This window comes from Humulus lupulus, chromosome 3 (genome assembly GCF_963169125.1).
Source record: "Humulus lupulus chromosome 3, drHumLupu1.1, whole genome shotgun sequence".
Classification (NCBI taxonomy): domain Eukaryota; kingdom Viridiplantae; phylum Streptophyta; class Magnoliopsida; order Rosales; family Cannabaceae; genus Humulus; species Humulus lupulus.
The window spans coordinates 177219475-177241370 of record NC_084795.1 but is presented as its reverse complement, the minus strand read 5'-3'; the positions used below and the strand labels follow the sequence as shown (position 1 = coordinate 177241370).

The window sequence follows — 21896 nt, the reverse complement described above, 5'->3', positions numbered from 1 at the left end:
TCTTCTACTTAAATTTACTCTTTGAACTTGGAGATAGAGGAGAAAATCAACAGTAAGAATCTTATTAATTGCTTTTTTGACACCTTATTTTAAGACATAAGAAATCTTACAAAACAATGAGACTAATGTAGTTAAATGATGTCAATCATTAAATTTTCATGAAGTTTAATTTTAAAAGAAAATCAAATTTTAAGCTGCTATGTTTCTTGGTAAAATTTCTTTACATATTGTTACTAATGAGCATTATCATTGTTGACGGTGAAATCTCGTCAACGAAATTAGATCGGAAAACTCAAAGGTAAGTCTGGTGATATTTTATATAAGAACTTAGGATAAACTTTAAGGACAAATAAAAACAGATCAACCATGGAGCAAGCCTCTGTATATTTCTCAATAGCCTCTGCATACAATCAATTCTCCAACCCCCTTTCAGGTGGAAATAGAGTTCATTTTATAGTAGGCTCTAATGGCCCTGGGTACATGAGGGTCCAGGGGACCAGATGGTACATGAGTACACTAGCAGGAGAGTGATTCCAGGGGTATTGGTGTCGGCTCCCATACATGGTCAGAATCCGTGGGGATGTCTCCACTACCTACTGAGTACGAATGTCAGGGGTTGTCTGGCGTGGACTGTAGTGAGTACTGTGCTTGTACGGCCACTACTTGTCTGACATGGGCCTTGTCTCCGTACTTTACTTCCATTTAGTATGTAGGTGCGCTCTGTACCCCTCCTGCCTTCGCATCAGATCGCTGTGAAGCCTTCCCTTAGGCCCTTGACCTTACATCCTATGAGTCCCGCAGGAAGAGAGGCGTCCCATAGAGGGCATCCCTGCGTTTGTCGATAATCTCATTCACAAGACCAATGCCCCGTGGTTCCCATGCGCATGGGGCCGCGAGACCACCAAGGACGAGGCTGTCCTGCTGCCCAATATTCTTCTCGCGGCATATACCCAGATGCGTGAAGTGAGGCAGGGTCGCTTGGGGGCTCTGTGATGCAAGCCGAGATGAGACGTTGGGCACCTCCCGGATGTGAGGTGCACCTAATAGGTGTTAGGCGCTGCTGGCGTGCGACCTGTTGCACTTGGCGTCTCCTAGGGATGAGGCGCTCCATTTAGGCACAAGATGCCCACCCTAGATGTGAGGCACCACTAGTAGGCGCGAGGCGCCGTTGACGTGCGACCCGCTGCACGTGGTGTCTCCTAGGGGTGAGGTGCCCCCCCCCCCAGGCGTATGGCACCGGTGATGCAAGGCAGGGTCCTCGCGAGAGGTTGTGTGAGGCTGGGCCTCGCGGGACACGCATGCACCGAGGTAGGAGCGAGGCAGGGGCCTCGCGAGGGGGTGCGCGACTGCGACGCACGAGCCGCCTCGCTGGGCGCGCCGAGGATGGTGTGAGGTAGGGGCCTCGCGAGGGCGATGTGCAGCTGTGACGCGTGAGCCGCCTCGCTGGGTGTGCCGAGGGTGGTGCGATGCAGGCGAGAGGCAGGGGCCTCGCGAGGGCGGTGTGCAGCTGCGACGCGTGAGCCGCCTCGCTGGATGCGCCGAGGGTGATGCGAGGCTGGGCCTCGCGTGATGCACATGCCCACGGTGATGCTGAGGGTGCGCCGAGGATGATGCAAAGCCACTGCAAGAGGACAGTGGCCCAAGCATCCCGCGGCTCAGTCATGTACTTAGGCCTTTATGTGACCTTAGGATGCGCCTTGGATCTTTTACAAGCATGGAATATTGAGCATCCAAAAAGGCCATACTTCACGGCTCACTAGGTGATGCTTCCCTTGGGAAAATCTCCCGGTTTTACAAGACTTATAGGTCTGAGCCTGATAATGTGACTAAGTGACCTTTAGCCTTGTATTTTCACCATGTACTGGGGATTTTTTTCTGGGTGGATTTTTGGCATCCACACTTGCCCCCCAGTCTATAGGGAGGCCTTTAGGCGTTCTTGTAGACTCTTCTCTTTCTTTTTATTTTCTATTCTATTTTATCTTATATTTTTTTTTTTTGTATTTTTCATGCTCGAGGTCCTATGGAGCCCACGTGAAAGGGGGTTCAGTAGGTCTCTCTTTGGTGCACCTTGATTGTATCTATAAGGAAATATTGACCCCTTGGGTTCTAGTTATCCTTTTGCATACTTTTGCGCGCGCTTATTATTTTTTGCCAGAAGCGTCCTACTCGTCATTAGGCATAATACTATTTTTGCAAGCGTCTTCTTTGAGACCCTTTTCGCAAGCGTCTTCTTTGAGACCTTTTTTTGCAAGCGTCTTCTTTGAGACCCTTTTTGCAAGCGTCTAATTTGGAGACCCTTTTTGGAGGCATCTACTTTTGAGACCTCTTTTGCAAGCGTCTACTTTTGAGACCCTTTTTGCAATTTTTGAGGTGACCTCCCCCCGAGTCGGGACTTTCATGGCTAGAGCATCTTCGTTCAATCTCAAACTCGTTCAGCAGCCCCTCTAGCGTGACACCCCTCTAGCGTGACGCCCCCTTCTATATGGAATCTCCAGATATGTTAGTAGTAGGGCAACTGGAGGAAGGTTCGCTTTCTTCCACATAGAATTTCTTATGGCCCTCTTCCACACGTATGTACTTCTGTGCTCTTTCGAGGAAGTCATCCAAATTCGTAACTTCTCTTTTGAGCATGCTCCCCCACAACTTGCTTCCTGGACGAACTCCGGCTGTAATAGCCATCTTGTGCTCCGCTTTGGTTAAACCTCCCACCTTCGTTGCTTCTATACTGAACCTATGGATGTAGTCCTTCAGACTTTCATTCTCGCCTTGTTTTATGTTAGCGAGGCTGGTAGTTGGCATGACGTGATCACACGCTGCATGGTGTTGCTGAAGAAATTCATCAGAGAATAGTTGCCATGACTCAATTGTCCCTGGCATTAACCTCTTAAACCACTTGTACGCCACTCCTTTAAGCATAACGACGAAGCAATGACACTTTGCCCTGTTGTTGACCCCTCTTAACCTCATCAAGTTATTGAAGGAGTCTAAACGATATTTTGGGTCAGTAGTACCCTCGTATGGAGTCATGCGAGGCTCTCTGAAGCCAGTGGGCATTCGCTCAGCCTGAATCTCCCTTGTGAAGGGTGAATCACGGTCGAATTCTTCGTCATCCATGTGCCCCCCAAGTGTAGTGGTGATCTTGCCTCGAGGGCTTCGCATTTTGGTGTCTAGTCCCCTCCTCTTTTTGCATAAGGAGTTTTGTGGGTTCTCGGGCTGATCCCTTGCCTTGGTTGTGTCCCTCGGGGGAACCGCGGGGGTTACGTCTCTTACTTCTGACCTCTCTCCATGGAGCTCTTTCCTTAGGCCCGGGGGTGCTTCTTTTGAGGGGACTTCGGCCTCGTTCTTACGACCATCACCTTCCCTCCGCCTTTGCTCCTGGGGACATTTCGTTGGCCTAGGTCCCCCCTGGTACTTTGTCTGGGGGGTTTTACCGGTGGAAAGTTGGGTTCCCCCATCGTCTACGGGGACAGTGCTTTCCCCTTTTTCATGCTCCTTCCCTTTACGCTTAGGGAGGGGTATGCTTGACTTCCCTTGCAGTAGGTCGTTTAAAACCTCCTACATGTTCTCTATCATGGTTTCCAGCCTTCGAGTCTTTTTATGCAACTCGTGAATCTTGTCCTTGTAGAAGCGCATCCTTGAACTGGAACTTACCGAGCGTTTCCCGGGACCCTTGCCTGGCCAGTGCGTCGAGGGACCGGGGTCCTGGTGACCTGAGCGTGGGGTCAACTGGGGTTGGTTAAGTGGATACTCTAGTGGCTTTGAATGACCTCTGTCGGGCTGGATAGTTGGGGACGATGCTTCCCTCTCCTCCCCTGGGGGAAGAGGTTCTTCCGGTCAACCTCCATGCTTGGGCGGAGGGGGGTCTATCTTGGAAGCCCTCTGCTCTACTTCGTCTCGGCGAACCTCAACCTCTTGTATTTGCCGTAGGCGTTTTGAACGTCTTAGCATCTTTCTTTGTTGGAAGTGATGGAAGAACACTGGCTTGATGCTTGTTCTTCCCACAAACAGCGCCAAACTGTTGATGGTGAAATCTCGTCAACGAAATTAGATTGGAAAACTCAAACGTAAGTCTGGTGATATTTATATAAGAACCTAGGATAAACTTTAAGGACAAATAAAAACAGATCAACCATGGAGCAAGCCTCTGTATATTTCTCAATAGCCTCTGCATACAATCAATTCTCCAACCCCCTTTCAGGTGGAAATAGAGTTCATTTTATAGTAAGCTCTAATGGCCCTGGGTACATGAGGGTCTAGGGGACCAGATGGTACATGAGTACACTAGCAGGAGAGTGATTCCAGGGGTATTAGTGTCGGTTCCCGTACATGGTCAGAATCCATGGGGATGTCTCCACTACCTACTGAGTACGAATGTCAGGGGTTGTCTGGCGTGGACCGTAGCGAGTACTGTGCTTGTACGGCCACTACTTGTCTGACATGGGCCTTGTCTCCGTACTTTACTTCCTTTTAGTATGTAGGTGTGCTCTGTACCCCTCCTGCCTTCGCATCAGATCGCTGTGAAGCCTTCCCTTAGGCCCTTGACCTTACATCCTATGAGTCCCGCAGGAAGAGAGGCGTCCCGTAGAGGGCATCCCTACGTTAGTAAATAGTCTCATTCACAAGACCAATGCCCCGCAGTTCCCATGCGCATGGGGCCGCGAGACCACCAAGGACGAGGCTGTCCTGCTGCCCAATATTCTTCTCGCGACATATACCAAGAGGCGTGAAGTGAGGCAGGGTCGCTTGGGGGCTCTGTGATGCAAGCTGAGATGAGGCGTTGGGCACCTCCTGGACGTGAGGTGCGCCTAATAGATGTTAGGCGCCACTGGCATGCGACCAGTTGCACTTGGCATCTCCTAGGGACAAGGCGCTCTGTCTAGGCACAAGATGCCCACCCTAGATGCGAGGCACCCCTCGTAGGCGCGAGGCGCCGTTGACGTGCGACCCGCTGCACGTGGTTTCTCCTAGGGGTGAGGCACCCTTCCCCCCCAGGCGTATGGTACCGGTGACGCGAGGCAGGGGCCCCACGAGAGGTGGTGCTAGGCTGGGCCTTGCGGGACGCACATGCGCCGAGGCAGGAGTGAGGTAGGCACGAGGCAGGGGCCTCGCTAGGGGGTGCGCGGCTTCGACGCACGAGCCACCTCGCTGGGCGCGCCGAGGATGGTGCGAGGCAGGCACGAGGCAGGGGCCTCGCGAGGGCGGTGTGCAGCGGTGACGCGCGAGCCGCCTCGCTGGGTGCGCCAAGGGTGGTGCGAGGCTGGCGCGAGGCAGGGGCCTCGCGAGGGCGGTGTGCAGCTGCGATGCGCGAGCCGCCTCGCTGGGTGCGCCGAGGGTGGTGCCAGGCAGGGACCTCGCGAGGGCGGTGTGCAGCTGCGACGCGCGAGCCGCCTCGCTGGGTGCGCCGAGGGTGATGCGAGGTTGGGCCTCGCGTGACGCACATGCCCAGGGTGATGCTAAGGGTGCGCCGAGGATGATGCAAGGTCGTTGCAAGAGGACAGTGGCCTGAGCATCCCGCGGCTCAGTCATGTACTTAGGCCTTTATGTGACCTTAGCATGCGCCTTGGATCTTTTACAAGCATGGAATATTGAGCATCCAAAAAGGCCATACTTCACGGCTTACTAGGTGATGCTTCCCTTGGGACAATCTCCCAGTTTTACAAGACTTATAGGTCTGAGCCTGATAATGTGACTAAGTGACCTTTTGCCTTGTATTTTCACCATGTACTGGGGATTTTTTTCTGGGTGGATTTTTGGCATCCACAATCACCAACTAATTTATTTTCTCATTTGTCTGAGAGATGAATAGGTGCCAAAAAAAATATATCGAAAAAGTCTTTGACTATAGTATTAATCCTTCTAAATTTGTAGGAAATAGAATATTGCCCACTTAAAGTAATTTACCTGAACAAAATACACTAAACAAATAGTTTACCTGTGGTAGTTGTACTTGACCTTTCATTTAGGCTTGCTTGATATATTGTATTTGAGTACCTTAAATTTGTTCTTATTTGTGGCAGTCATACTCGATCCTTATGTGTATTTGGTACCTTGATATTTTTAGGAATGAAACGAATTGGATCTCTTTCTAATTTTATTTGGTGCCTACTTTTGCAGAATTTAACATTCATGTGATTTCTAAATACCATGAGTTAACTATATTCATGTGGTTTTCAAATACTTTTGCACATGTAGTTAGTTAGCTCTAACTGTAATATAGGTTCAGCTATAGTTAGTTGATTAGTGTGGTTAGTTTCCTGTAAATCACTTCTTGGTTTCCAGCTCCTTTTTCCCTCTCTTTGTATCTTTGTACTATTCAGCCATAAATAATAAAGTCCCATAGCTCTGGTACATTTATAGAGATCATTTTATCCAATTCATTTTCTATTAAGTACTTTTATGTGTGTGTGATGGCGGCGATCACACAGGGGGCCTGTTTGGAAGTATGAAATGCTATTATTTAATCACAAAGGAATGTTGATGATACCATGTAGTGCAGTGTGATGGTGCTCCTTCCTATGATGATACCATCTAGATAATGACCACCATTGATTGCTAAGGCATGCCAAAGGCTTTTGTCATATTTTTTGGCCTCTGTAATTTTCAGAGCTCTACACCAAATACCCCTTTCCATAACACATGAATATAATACTAATAAAAAAGTATTGCGAAAAAGTATTATATGGGGCAACTTAATGAAAAAGGGTGATAATTTGTTTAGTCATCCCGCCACTAAGCTTTTTTTTTTTTTTTCAGATTTCCTTCAACATTTCTTCAACAAAGAACAGAGACCCATTTCCTTCAACATTTCGACACAAAGAACTGAGACTCATTTCTTCGGCTTGGTACGGTCTCCGAACTCCTCTCTCTCTCAAATCTCCTCCATCCCTCAAATCTCCTCTTTCTCTCTCTTGCCTTTCTCTATCTCTCTGTCAATCCATTTCCAGTCATTGGGCTTCTCGGATTCGTTCTTCTCTTTGGTCTTGGCAAGCCAGGTAAGTATTTAGTTGTAGATGTTAAATTTATCAGCTTGAATCTCATAGAATCTATAAAATATGTGGTTTTCAAAATTAATTTTCGATTTTGCAGATTGTTGGGGTTTTTTCAATCTGAGGCCTCAGTCTATCAGTCTCATTTCAAGAAGACCTAAAGCACTCCCTTTCCCCTGCTTTGACTTTAAAACATTTTTGGTTGAGTTTTATGTGTTTTGTCTTTCTGGGATATGATTAGAGTGGAGTTTTATCTTTTGGTTAAATTCTTGGCAAAATGCCTCCGTTGTTTTATGTTCATTTTGTTGCAATTTCACTTCAGGGCTTGGTTTGAGGAGCTACGAAAGAAGCGAATGGCAGAGTTGAGGCAGGCTTTAGAGCATTCAGAAGACTCAATAGGGTTTGTCCTTTTGTTTTTGCTAACTTTCTATTTTAATCTTGTTAAAATTAAAAGAAATATGTTGACACAAAAAGATGCAATGTGTATATATTCAGTCTCATTTTGAGCCAAACTTCTCTTAGCACTCATAGCTCGCAAATTACTTATCCTTTTTGGCATTCTGCTTAAACACAGTCTTAGCTATATTGTCAAAATGAGCTTAAGTGGTAATACTGAGATCTAATCAAGCCTTTAAATAGAAGCATGAATTCTTAATTACCATATAAGAGGATGTGGAACTAGTGTTAGTTGGAAATAGAAAGACCGTGCCATATAGCACGCTTGAATTCATAGCACGGGCCATATGACTTTTAGATCAATTGCATTTACTTGATGATTTTGATGAACAATGTTTTTTGGTGACATGCACTTCTTTAACACAGTGATGATGTTAGCATGAAACATTATTTCGATGGTATAGGCATTTTCAAATGAGTTACTAAATCAAAATATCTAAGCTATTTGTAAACCTGTATGTAAGAGATATATGTATACTTGCATTTTATAAATTACAATAACTAAGGTTGCTTGAGACAGTGGTTAGAGAGAGTACTAATTAGAATGATTTAAGCATAACAGTCCAAATAGGATTTTCTTGTGTTTGCATATATATTTTAATTATTTTAAATTATAAAATTTGGTTTATAGAAATACAGATGGAAATGGAAATAGAGTTGAGATTTTTTTCCCCTTAATAAAATTGACTATTAACTTATCATGAAGTTGAGTATCCTAAATGTTATAAACAGTTTAAGGTTCAGATTTTAATTTTAAAAATCTAAATAATTTGATCAGAAAAGTACTTCATAACCTTACAAATGTGTGTTCCATATCTTGAGGAGAACTCCTCCCTTTCAACAAAATAGCTTAACTCAAAACTGTACAAAGTTACAAAACTTAAATTTTTTGAAAGAAAGGCCAATCAATAGTATCTTTGGGACTACAATAAAATTTCAAAAATGGTCTTACCTTTACTTAGCATGGCTGCTGAAATTAGCTTGACTTAGCATGGCTTGAAATTTATATATTTGGTCTTTGATTATAAGCCCTGTTTATTTTATAAAACAATCTGCACCTTCTTTGAAATTAGCTTGACTTAGCATGGCTTGAAATCATTAGTAACTAAATTTTGCAAAATAAAATGATTGAAACTTTATTTTTAGCTACCAAAAAATTAGTAGGTAAATGTTTTTTCTTTGCTACCAAAAGAAAATTGGTAGCTAAAATAATAAATTAGCTACTAATAATTTTGGTAGTAGAATTAATTAGTCTTATTATTTTAGAATTAGCAACTAAATTATTTGGCTACCATAATTTAGTAGAGCAGCATTGTTATTAGTATTAAGTTGCTAAAATAATGTTTATTTTAGTATTTTAGTAGCTAAATTTAAGATAGAATGAGCAGAAATGATGGTGATTATGAAAATGATGATTTTTTTGGACATTTGAGTTGGAATATGTTTATTTATGTTAAGTTTGAACCATTAATGAATATATATTATGATTATAAGACTCGTAACAAGTAATTTCATGAATTTTATGGTTTTATTGTATCATTTAATTTTAATTTTGTATTAATCTTTTAGGTATTGATTATATTCTTTTGGTTGTGGATCGAATTGGCAAGGAGCATTGCAAAGTTAATTAACTTGATTATTAATAGCAAGAGGTACGAAAGTATGTTCTCTTAACTCTTTTATTAATATCATACAAATGTTAGAGGAGTTTGAATATCTTAAATATTCATTCATAGAGAAGTAGGTTCTGAGATTAAAATTGTGTGCTGCGGTGATAACGGAAGGTTGAAAACTTGTGTGTCTTAGAGAAGTAGGTTCTGGAAAATTTGTTTGTGTGTTGCGGTGATATAAGGATAAAAACTTATTGTGTGTTGTTTGAATTTTTTTACTTGGTATTGATAGATGGTTAGGTAAGCTTTTACATGGGAAATGATGTCAGATTTTTTCTAGAATTAAGCTAACATCTTCTTACAAATAAATTGTGTTTGCTTGAATTGGTTTGATTATATTGATAGATATCTCGCCTGGGGTGTGAATAAGGGTAGTTTTCACGTCCCCAACCTTATGGTTTGAATAATAAACCATTATACATATGAGTTGTGATTGGAAAAATGTATAATTTGATAATGCCTCCATGAGTTCTAAGTCAAATATAATTACCCAAAACATCATAAATATAATTACCCAAAACAACAGCTTGGTTTCCCTCCCCTGACATTTGAGTAAGCATTTAAATAAATAATTATTTCAAGGACTATGTTTAAGGGCCCTAATACATAGGAATTGTGTACTTTGATCATTTTGACTTATAGATATGGCACAAGAATCGGGTTGTATTTAGTTGAACACACATAATAATCACATACTAAAGCATACAAGAACTCCAAGTTTCCAAAACATGCCTTCCGATCAAGAGTGACTTCACAAAGAGTTGAGCATGAGATCTATTTTATCTATTCTTTTGAACAATTTATCACACATATTCAACCATCCCTGATATGATTGATATTTGAAAAAATGTGCCATTAATATCTAGTACAGTAGCTTTCAAATGATTGTAAAATTGCAAGCAAAGATGAAGAACACACATACATAAATTCAGAGAAGTCAAAAAAGAAAATTTATAACAAGTCCTGATCTTGTTCCTCATTTTAGTAGTTCATAATTTAGTGATTCATTCATATTAATTCGATTGAATCCCTCCATTTGTTCTCTTCATTCCCACTTAGATAAAGACTTAAATACACTACATAGCCTCGATTTTTCCATTGAGAATGCAACAAGAAAATATGTAAAAATATCAGAACATGATGTCTAAAGATTTTGCTACTAACAGTAGGATATTATAAATATATAATAGTGTTTAAAAGTAGTGTTTGAGAGAACTCAATCTAAAACAATAGCTTGGTTTCCCTCCCCTGACATTTGAGTAAGCATTTGATCATTTAAGTAAGCATTTAAATAAATAATTATTTCAAGGACTATGTTTAAAGGCCCTAATACATAGGAAATGTGTACTTTGATCATTTTGACTTATAGACATGGCACAAGAATCAGGTTGTATTTAGTTTCCAAAAAATGCCTTCCCATCAAGAATCTTTTTCTATATATAATGCATCGTTGCTCACATATATTTAGTGATCTCATGATCTTAATTCATGACAATTATTCAAGTTAAATCGAGTCTTCTATCTCATACTTCTCTTCAGACAGCTGCAATTTGGTCCATTGTGTGCGCATTGTTATCACCATGAGTGCAATTGCTTGGCATGATAGACCACTTATCAAACCAATCCATAAGCCCTATACCCAAACAGAAATAGAGATTTCTAGACTCATTCATCACACTATAAATATATATAGGTATGCACGATTCATTATATTACCAATAACAGAAATAAACAAGCAAAAAAGCAATTAATAATATATAAATATATGTTTACCTTGACATATAATTCAAATTTAAACGCAAGGATGGCTGCAATAGTCATGCCAATGATATAAAATGTTGCTAAGTTCGCATAAACAGCTATGTGCTGCCAACCACATCCTCTAGCCACACCTTCAATTAATCAAGCAACATATCTTAGTCAAATAACCCAAAAAAATGCATACCAAATTAGAAATTTCCCTCGCCTTCAGCCTAATTAATTATCTCTGTTAATTATCTCTGTTATCTTCTGTTAATTATTAACTACCCAAAACAGTAAATATAATAGAGTTTTACAATGTCAAAAATAAAAACCAACTCTAGAGCAAACATGCCCACTTGAAACAATGACCCATTCACTTTCTTTTAAAACCTTTCCAAGTAACAAACTGCTTGAAAATGTACCTCACATTAACTATGAATTAAAATTTGAGTAAGATACTCCTACAAGCATCTTTGGTTTATTCAATTCCACCAAGGCATGGCATGGAGAGACCTGAAATTCTCTTTTAAGATGACCTGAAATTCAACCAAGGCATGCTTTCTTTTAAAAGCATGTGTGTTAATGACCTAACCATAGTTATAAAGGTGACCCTGAAATCAAAACAACAAATAATATGATTATCTTACAATAACAGAGACAGAATCAAGTTTTTAAGAGAACAAAAGAAAAAAAAAATCAAAACTTTTGCAGGTCCAAATATATGCACATATACATTTATATATATATATATGTATACACATGCGTGCATGTATGTATTACGTCTGTAATAGAAACTTAGAACCATAAAAATCGTTGCATCCAAAGCATATAAGAAGCTCCATAAAAATGAAAGAGTTCCAAGTGTCGTGTAGAGTCCAAGAACTTTAGTTAGCTAGTTAGATAGTAGTATTATAGTAATTATAGTATTATCTTTATGACTGTGGATTTTTGGTTCAGACCGGGATTTATTTGGACACTCATAGTAGTACTTGTAGATTTTCTAAGTTTAACCTATAGTTTAAGAATATTAATTTTAACCTAAGGTTTGATTAATATGACTGATATTGAGGATAATATTTATTATACTATAAGGTTTAAATAAGAACCAATAGGATTTTAAGCACATGTTATGTATGGGTGATTAAGGATTAAGTATTTTGAGGATTAAATTTAATAAGGGTAAAATTTGAATGCTCTAAGGTCAGTCAGAAGCTTTGAAAACGTTTGAGGGCTTAGTCAAGGCTGTTTACTCAATTTGAATTAAGCTAAAAATGTGTAATTTCGTGTTTAAATAATCAGCGTATGCCGATATATCGCAGCTATAGGGGGCGATATATCGCCGCACGTAGATACGGAAAACACGAAACGATGCACGTTTACCTCGGGCATAATGGTCCAGGCGATATATCGCCTATAGGGGGGGCGATATATCGCCTCCTTCAGCATATTTTGAATGTTTTCAAAATCGTTTCCCATTCAAACCTTCAACCTCTTGATAAGTCCAGCACCTTTCTGAACGAGTCTTCAGCCTCTGCTGAACGATAATTCAAATTATTTTCACTTAAAAAGCCATTATTTTTATTCAAGTTAAATTAAGATCCTTTCATTCCTAAACTCTATAAATAGGACCTAGTACCCAGCCATTATTCATCTTTTGCTCTAAGTTCAGAGGCTGCAAGTTGCTAGGTGAGTGTGAGAGTGTAAACACTTGGGTTGGGAATCATAAGCTTGATCATCATAAGCTTATCAAACACTTGGGGAAGTAAGGTTTTATAGTATTTTGGTTCGAGGTTTAGATTGGTCTTACAAGTCTTCAAGGTATTTCCACACCTTAGTTCATTGGTATTATTTTATTTTAAGTTCTCATTGTCTTCTACTCAGCCTTCTAACCTTAATCTTTATTTTGGTTAGGAAATCTAAGAACTTGCACATAAGTTTTTGGTAAGTATTTTCTCAATGGTTTAGTCCTTCCATTCCTTTCATTTCTCTTCTTCACTATACTCACTCTTTTTCAAATGGTTCTTAGGAGTGTTCCAAAGTCCCAACTCTGTCCTCTTATCCCGGTAATTTTGGTAAGGAAAATAGGATAGAATTTATATGTCATATGTTTGTATGTGTTATCTTATGATTCTTATGTTATGCAATATGTTATGATATGTATGTTTGTAGGCTTGGGCATATGACCCATATGACTAACAAGCCCCAAATAGATTATGGGCATATGACCTACTTAGCTAGTAGGACCCCACTAATCTAATGGGCATATGACTTGTTTAGTCTATGGGACCTCAAGTAATAATGGCCATTATAGTATGTGTATGATATAAGTGTTATGTTATGTTTTTATGTTTCTTATGAAATTTATGCATATGAACTATGTGTCAGATTTTTCCTTGCTGGGCATTAGGCTCATTCCTTTCTGTTTATATGTGCAGGAAAATAGTCTTAGTGGCGGGAAAGGTTCTTGGAAGCTTGGAGAATGTGTATTGAGGTCGAATGGATTCAAGAGTCGAGCGTTACGATTCGAGGATGTAGTTTTGTTTTTATGGTTTTTACATGTATTTTTCCGCACTTGTTATGCAATCCCTTTTTATTTTAAATTATGTTTTGTTTTGTTTTTAAAACAATGGGATCCCATATCCTAACCTAAATTTTATGTAAGTTTAACTCTTATTTTTACAAGTTTCTTAATAAAGTTATGGTATTTTCACTTGTAAGTTTTATTAAGGATTAGTATGTATAGTTTTCGTTAATGGTCCAAAAGTCTAGAGTAGTTGGGCCATTATAGTTGGTATCAGAGACAGGTTGTTAACTGCTTGAAAATGTACCTCACATTAACTATGAAATAAAATCTGAGTAAGATACTCAAACAAGTCATCTTTGGTTTATTCAATTCCACCAAGGCATGGCATGGAGAGACCTGAAATTCTCTTTTAAGATGACCTGAAATTCAACCAAGGCATGCTTTCTTTTAAAAGCATGTGTGTTAATGACCTAACCATAGTTATAAAGGTGACCCTGAAATCAAAACAACAAATAATATGATTATCTTACAATAACAGAGACAGAATCAAGTTTTTAAGAGAACAAAAGAAAAAAAAAATCAAAACTTTTGCAGGTCCAAATATATGCACATATACATTTATATATATATATATGTATACACATGCGTGCATGTATGTATTACGTCTGTAATAGAAACTTAGAACCATAAAAATCGTTGCATCCAAAGCATATAAGAAGCTCCATAAAAATGAAAGAGTTCCAAGTGTCGTGTAGAGTCCAAGAACTTTAGTTAGCTAGTTAGATAGTAGTATTATAGTAATTATAGTATTATCTTTATGACTGTGGATTTTTGGTTCAGACCGGGATTTATTTGGACACTCATAGTAGTACTTGTAGATTTTCTAAGTTTAACCTATAGTTTAAGAATATTAATTTTAACCTAAGGTTTGATTAATATGACTGATATTGAGGATAATATTTATTATACTATAAGGTTTAAATAAGAACCAATAGGATTTTAAGCACATGTTATGTATGGGTGATTAAGGATTAAGTATTTTGAGGATTAAATTTAATAAGGGTAAAATTTGAATGCTCTAAGGTCAGTCAGAAGCTTTGAAAACGTTTGAGGGCTTAGTCAAGGCTGTTTACTCAATTTGAATTAAGCTAAAAATGTGTAATTTCGTGTTTAAATAATCAGCGTATGCCAATATATCGCAGCTATAGGGGGCGATATATCGCAGCACGTAGATACGGAAAACACGAAACGATGCACGTTTACCTCGGGCATAATGGTCCAGGCGATATATCGCCTATAGGGGGGGCGATATATCGCCTCCTTCAGCATATTTTGAATGTTTTCAAAATCGTTTCCCATTCAAACCTTCAACCTCTTGATAAGTCCAGCACCTTTCTGAACGAGTCTTCAGCCTCTGCTGAACGATAATTCAAATTATTTTCACTTAAAAAGCCATTATTTTTATTCAAGTTAAATTAAGATCCTTTCATTCCTAAACTCTATAAATAGGACCTAGTACCCAGCCATTATTCATCTTTTGCTCTAAGTTCAGAGGCTGCAAGTTGCTAGGTGAGTGTGAGAGTGTAAACACTTGGGTTGGGAATCATAAGCTTGATCATCATAAGCTTATCAAACACTTGGGGAAGTAAGGTTTTATAGTATTTTGGTTCGAGGTTTAGATTGGTCTTACAAGTCTTCAAGGTATTTCCACACCTTAGTTCATTGGTATTATTTTATTTTAAGTTCTCATTGTCTTCTACTCAGCCTTCTAACCTTAATCTTTATTTTGGTTAGGAAATCTAAGAACTTGCACATAAGCTTTTGGTAAGTATTTTCTCAATGGTTTAGTCCTTCCATTCCTTTCATTTCTCTTCTTCACTATGCTCACTCTTTTTCAAATGGTTCTTAGGAGTGTTCCAAAGTCCCAACTCTGTCCTCTTATCCCGGTAATTTTGGTAAGGAAAATAGGATAGAATTTATATGTCATATGTTTGTATGTGTTATCTTATGATTCTTATGTTATGCAATATGTTATGATATGTATGTTTGTAGGCTTGGGCATATGACCCATATGACTAACAAGCCCCAAATAGATTATGGGCATATGACCTACTTAGCTAGTAGGACCCCACTAATCTAATGGGCATATGACTTGTTTAGTCTATGGGACCTCAAGTAATAATGGCCATTATAGTATGTGTATGATATAAGTGTTATGTTATGTTTTTATGTTTCTTATGAAATTTATGCATATGAACTATGTGTCAGATTTTTCCTTGCTGGGCATTAGGCTCATTCCTTTCTGTTTATATGTGCAGGAAAATAGTCTTAGTGGCGGGAAAGGTTCTTGGAAGCTTGGAGAATGTGTATTGAGGTCGAATGGATTCAAGAGTCGAGCGTTACGATTCGAGGATGTAGTTTTGTTTTTATGGTTTTTACATGTATTTTTCCGCACTTGTTATGCAATCCCTTTTTATTTTAAATTATGTTTTGTTTTGTTTTTAAAACAATGGGATCCCATATCCTAACCTAAATTTTATGTAAGTTTAACTCTTATTTTTACAAGTTTCTTAATAAAGTTATGGTATTTTCACTTGTAAGTTTTATTAAGGATTAGTATGTATAGTTTTCGTTAATGGTCCAAAAGTCTAGAGTAGTTGGGCCATTATAGTTGGTATCAGAGACAGGTTGTTAACTGCTTGAAAATGTACCTCACATTAACTATGAAATAAAATCTGAGTAAGATACTCAAACAAGTCATCTTTGGTTTATTCAATTCCACCAAGGCATGGCATGGAGAGACCTGAAATTCTCTTTTAAGATGACCTGAAATTCAACCAAGGCATGCTTTCTTTTAAAAGCATGTGTGTTAATGACCTAACCATAGTTATAAAGGTGACCCTGAAATCAAAACAACAAATAATATGATTATCTTACAATAACAGAGACAGAATCAAGTTTTTAAGAGAACAAAAGAAAAAAAAAATCAAAACTTTTGCAGGTCCAAATATATGCACATATACATTTATATATATATATATGTATACACATGCGTGCATGTATGTATTACGTCTGTAATAGAAACTTAGAACCATAAAAATCGTTGCATCCAAAGCATATAAGAAGCTCCATAAAAATGAAAGAGTTCCAAGTGTCGTGTAGAGTCCAAGAACTTTAGTTAGCTAGTTAGATAGTAGTATTATAGTAATTATAGTATTATCTTTATGACTGTGGATTTTTGGTTCAGACCGGGATTTATTTGGACACTCATAGTAGTACTTGTAGATTTTCTAAGTTTAACCTATAGTTTAAGAATATTAATTTTAACCTAAGGTTTGATTAATATGACTGATATTGAGGATAATATTTATTATACTATAAGGTTTAAATAAGAACCAATAGGATTTTAAGCACATGTTATGTATGGGTGATTAAGGATTAAGTATTTTGAGGATTAAATTTAATAAGGGTAAAATTTGAATGCTCTAAGGTCAGTCAGCAGATTTGAAAACGTTTGAGGGCTTAGTCAAGGCTGTTTACTCAATTTGAATTAAGCTAAAAATGTGTAATTTCGTGTTTAAATAATCAGCGTATGCCAATATATCGCAGCTATAGGGGGCGATATATCGCAGCACGTAGATACGGAAAACACGAAACGATGCACGTTTACCTCGGGCATAATGGTCCAGGCGATATATCGCCTATAGGGGGGGCGATATATCGCCTCCTTCAGCATATTTTGAATGTTTTCAAAATCGTTTCCCATTCAAACCTTCAACCTCTTGATAAGTCCAGCACCTTTCTGAACGAGTCTTCAGCCTCTGCTGAACGATAATTCAAATTATTTTCACTTAAAAAGCCATTATTTTTATTCAAGTTAAATTAAGATCCTTTCATTCCTAAACTCTATAAATAGGACCTAGTACCCAGCCATTATTCATCTTTTGCTCTAAGTTCAGAGGCTGCAAGTTGCTAGGTGAGTGTGAGAGTGTAAACACTTGGGTTGGGAATCATAAGCTTGATCATCATAAGCTTATCAAACACTTGGGGAAGTAAGGTTTTATAGTATTTTGGTTCGAGGTTTAGATTGGTCTTACAAGTCTTCAAGGTATTTCCACACCTTAGTTCATTGGTATTATTTTATTTTAAGTTCTCATTGTCTTCTACTCAGCCTTCTAACCTTAATCTTTATTTTGGTTAGGAAATCTAAGAACTTGCACATAAGTTTTTGGTAAGTATTTTCTCAATGGTTTAGTCCTTCCATTCCTTTCATTTCTCTTCTTCACTATGCTCACTCTTTTTCAAATGGTTCTTAGGAGTGTTCCAAAGTCCCAACTCTGTCCTCTTATCCCGGTAATTTTGGTAAGGAAAATAGGATAGAATTTATATGTCATATGTTTGTATGTGTTATCTTATGATTCTTATGTTATGCAATATGTTATGATATGTATGTTTGTAGGCTTGGGCATATGACCCATATGACTAACAAGCCCCAAATAGATTATGGGCATATGACCTACTTAGCTAGTAGGACCCCACTAATCTAATGGGCATATGACTTGTTTAGTCTATGGGACCTCAAGTAATAATGGCCATTATAGTATGTGTATGATATAAGTGTTATGTTATGTTTTTATGTTTCTTATGAAATTTATGCATATGAACTATGTGTCAGATTTTTCCTTGCTGGGCATTAGGCTCATTCCTTTCTGTTTATATGTGCAGGAAAATAGTCTTAGTGGCGGGAAAGGTTCTTGGAAGCTTGGAGAATGTGTATTGAGGTCGAATGGATTCAAGAGTCGAGCGTTACGATTCGAGGATGTAGTTTTGTTTTTATGGTTTTTACATGTATTTTTCCGCACTTGTTATGCAATCCCTTTTTATTTTAAATTATGTTTTGTTTTGTTTTTAAAACAATGGGATCCCATATCCTAACCTAAATTTTATGTAAGTTTAACTCTTATTTTTACAAGTTTCTTAATAAAGTTATGGTATTTTCACTTGTAAGTTTTATTAAGGATTAGTATGTATAGTTTTCGTTAATGGTCCAAAAGTCTAGAGTAGTTGGGCCATTATAGTTGGTATCAGAGACAGGTTGTTAACTGCTTGAAAATGTACCTCACATTAACTATGAAATAAAATCTGAGTAAGATACTCAAACAAGTCATCTTTGGTTTATTCAATTCCACCAAGGCATGGCATGGAGAGACCTGAAATTCTCTTTTAAGATGACCTGAAATTCAACCAAGGCATGCTTTCTTTTAAAAGCATGTGTGTTAATGACCTAACCATAGTTATAAAGGTGACCCTGAAATCAAAACAACAAATAATATGATTATCTTACAATAACAGAGACAGAATCAAGTTTTTAAGAGAACAAAAGAAAAAAAAAATCAAAACTTTTGCAGGTCCAAATATATGCACATATACATTTATATATATATATATATATGTATACACATGCGTGCATGTATGTATTACGTCTGTAATAGAAACTTAGAACCATAAAAATCGTTGCATCCAAAGCATATAAGAAGCTCCATAAAAATGAAAGAGTTCCAAGTGAGCAGTGGAGACCTGAGATTCCCTTTAAAAGCTTGTGTGTTAATGACCTTGTCATGACCCTGAAATTACAACTGCAAATAATGTGATTGTCTTGTCTAACAGTTGTTAAACTTAGACAAAAAACAAGATTTTATTAAGAGAACAACATCAAATTCAAAACTTTTGCTGATCCAAATATATGCATATATATATATGAATGAACATATGTATTGCACCTATAGTAGATACATAAAAAAAACATGAAGACATAAAAATCATTGCATCCAAAGCATAAGCCGCAAATTCCATAAAATTCAGTAAATATAATAGAGTTTTACAATGTAAAAAAATTAAAAACCAACTCTAGAGCAAACATGCCCACTTGAAACAATGACCCATTCTCCTTATTTTAAAACCTTTCAAAACAACAAACTGCTTGAAAATGTTCCTCACATTAACTATGAATTAAAATCTGAGTAAGATACTACAACAAGTCATCTTTGGTTTATTCAATTCCACCAAGGCATGGCATGGAGAGACCTGAAATTCAACCAAGGCATGTTTTCTTTTAAAAGCATGTGTGTTAATGACCTAACCATGGTTATAAAAGTGACCCTAAAATTAAAACAACAGATAATATGATTATCTTACAATAACAGAGACAGAATCAAGTTTTTAAGAGAACAAAAGAAAAAAAATAAGAACTTTTACAGGTCCAAATATATGCACATATACATTTATATATATATATATATGTATACACATGCGTGCATGTATGTATTACGTCTATAATAGAAACTTAGAACCATAAAAATCGTTGCATCCAAAGCATATAAGAAACTTCATAAAAATGAAAGAGTTCCAAGCGAGCAGTGGAGACCTGAGATTCCCTTTAAAAGCTTGTGTGTTAATGACCTTGTCATGACCCTGAAATTACAACTTCAAATAATGTGATTGTCTTGTCTAACAGTTGTTAAACTTACACAAATAAAAAGATTTTATTAAGAGAACAGCATCAAATTCAAAAAATTTCCTGATCCAAATATATGCATATATATATATATATGAATGAACATATGTATTGCACATATAATAGATACATAAAAAAACAGGGAGACATAAAAGTCATTGGATCCAAAGCATAAGCCACAAATTCCATAAAATTTAGTAAATATAATAGAGTTTTACAATGTCAAAAAATAAAAACCAACTCTAGAGAAAACATGCCCACTTGAAACAATGACCCATTCACTTTCTTTTAAAACATTTCAGAGCAACAAACTGCTTGAAAATGTACCTCACATTAACTATGAATTAAAATCTGAGTAAGATACTCCAACAAGTCATCTTTGGTTTATTCAATTCCACCAAGGCATGTTTTCTTTTAAAAGCATGTGTGTTAATGACCTAACCATGGTTATAAAGGTGACCCTGAAATCAAAACAACAAATAATATGATTATCTTACAATAACAGAGAGAGAATCATGTTTTTAAGAGAACAAAAGAAAAAAAAATTAAAACTTTTGCAGGTCCAAATATATGCACATATACATTTATATATATATATGTATACACATGCGTGCATGTATGTATTACGTCTGTAATAGAAACTTAGAACCATAAAAATCGTTGCATCCAAAGCATATAGGAAACTCCATAAAAATGAAAGAGTTCCAAGCGAGCAGTGGAGACCTGAGATTCCGTTTACAAGCTTGTGTGTTAATGACCTTGTCATGACCCTGAAATTATAATTGCAAATAATGTGATTGTCTTGTTTAACAGTTGTTATACTCAGACAAGAAACGAGATTTTATTAAGAGAACAACATCAAATTCAAATTAAATGGAGATGGATAAAAGTTGGATCCATATTAACAGGTTAGTAAACAAAATCATATAGTTTATTTTGGGTATAATTTTAAGTTTCGGTGCTTGATTAACACTTGGTGGTAATTCTATCTTGCACTTATAAACATTAGTTTTCTTTTCTTCCAATGAAACTTATCTTGGTTTTATATTTAGGTTGGTGGTAAAGCGACACCAAGCGAAGGATAGTCTCGCAATGTACCACAGTCAAACAATATTCATTCCCCTAAGGTAAATTATCAAAGTTGTTATTGTTTTAATGATTCATTTTAGAAGAACAAATACAAAAACTAATATATTGTCTTTAAAATCAATTTGGTAGAGTATTGCACCAGAAAAAAGACATAACTTTACAGAAGGGAAGAATACTTGCTACTTGCTTGACTGGGCAGATGTAATTGTTGCTGAAGGTCGTTGGGATTCTAGTGATCCAAAGTTAACTATACATGGAAAGCCTCTTAGACCAGACTTTATGGGAGTATGGGTTGATGCTGATATTGTACCAGAATCTTACTTATTTCGTCCTAATAATGCGATGCTTACAATACAAGAAGTAGTACAGTTGCATGGCCTTCTAAAAAAGTTATTCCAAGAGGTACATTTTCATACTAAAAAAAGAACCAATGTCTTATAATTTAGTGTTTGGTTTCTTTGTTTTCTTTGGTGTAGTTGTGAATTCATTATTTTGTATGTGGTGTCCTCTCTTGGATATAATTTCCATATAATTTTTCTTGAAGTAATTTGTGATGCTAGATAATAACAATAAAATATTTCTTTGTTTATTTTGCAGATGTGGCAAGTGAAATAGAAAAGGATACTTAATTTTGAAGGCTTTGTGTTGGGCAGCTGTAGAATATTTGTGCTGAAAGTAACTTTTCCATATGTTGAATATTTAAGACTACTTGAATAATTTAAGAACATTTTGTTGTTGATGACACTGTTGAATGTTTTAAACTAATTTGTGGATTGTTAATACAATGTTGAATGTTTTTACTTTTTGTTATTTGAAAATCAAGTTCATTTGATGATGCTAGTATATATTAGAAAGCTAATTTTAATTATATAAAAAAAATTAAAATATAATAGAATAAATTAGTGTTATATAAA

General features: G+C 37.3%; 1 long non-coding RNA gene across 2 annotated transcripts; it reads left to right on the top strand.

Annotated features, from left to right (window-relative positions):
- The first annotated feature begins 6720 nt into the window (after positions 1 to 6720).
- On the top strand, positions 6721 to 21341 carry LOC133821454 (uncharacterized). 2 transcript variants are annotated; one of them, XR_009887589.1, is made up of 5 exons: positions 6721 to 6842; positions 7309 to 7386; positions 9012 to 9094; positions 20946 to 21020; positions 21112 to 21341. It is a non-coding gene; the product is annotated as an uncharacterized LOC133821454 (long non-coding RNA). The 2 variants fall into 2 exon arrangements; XR_009887590.1 differs by lacking the exon at positions 6721 to 6842 and adding an exon at positions 6874 to 7187.
- Positions 21342 to 21896: the final 555 nt, after the last annotated feature.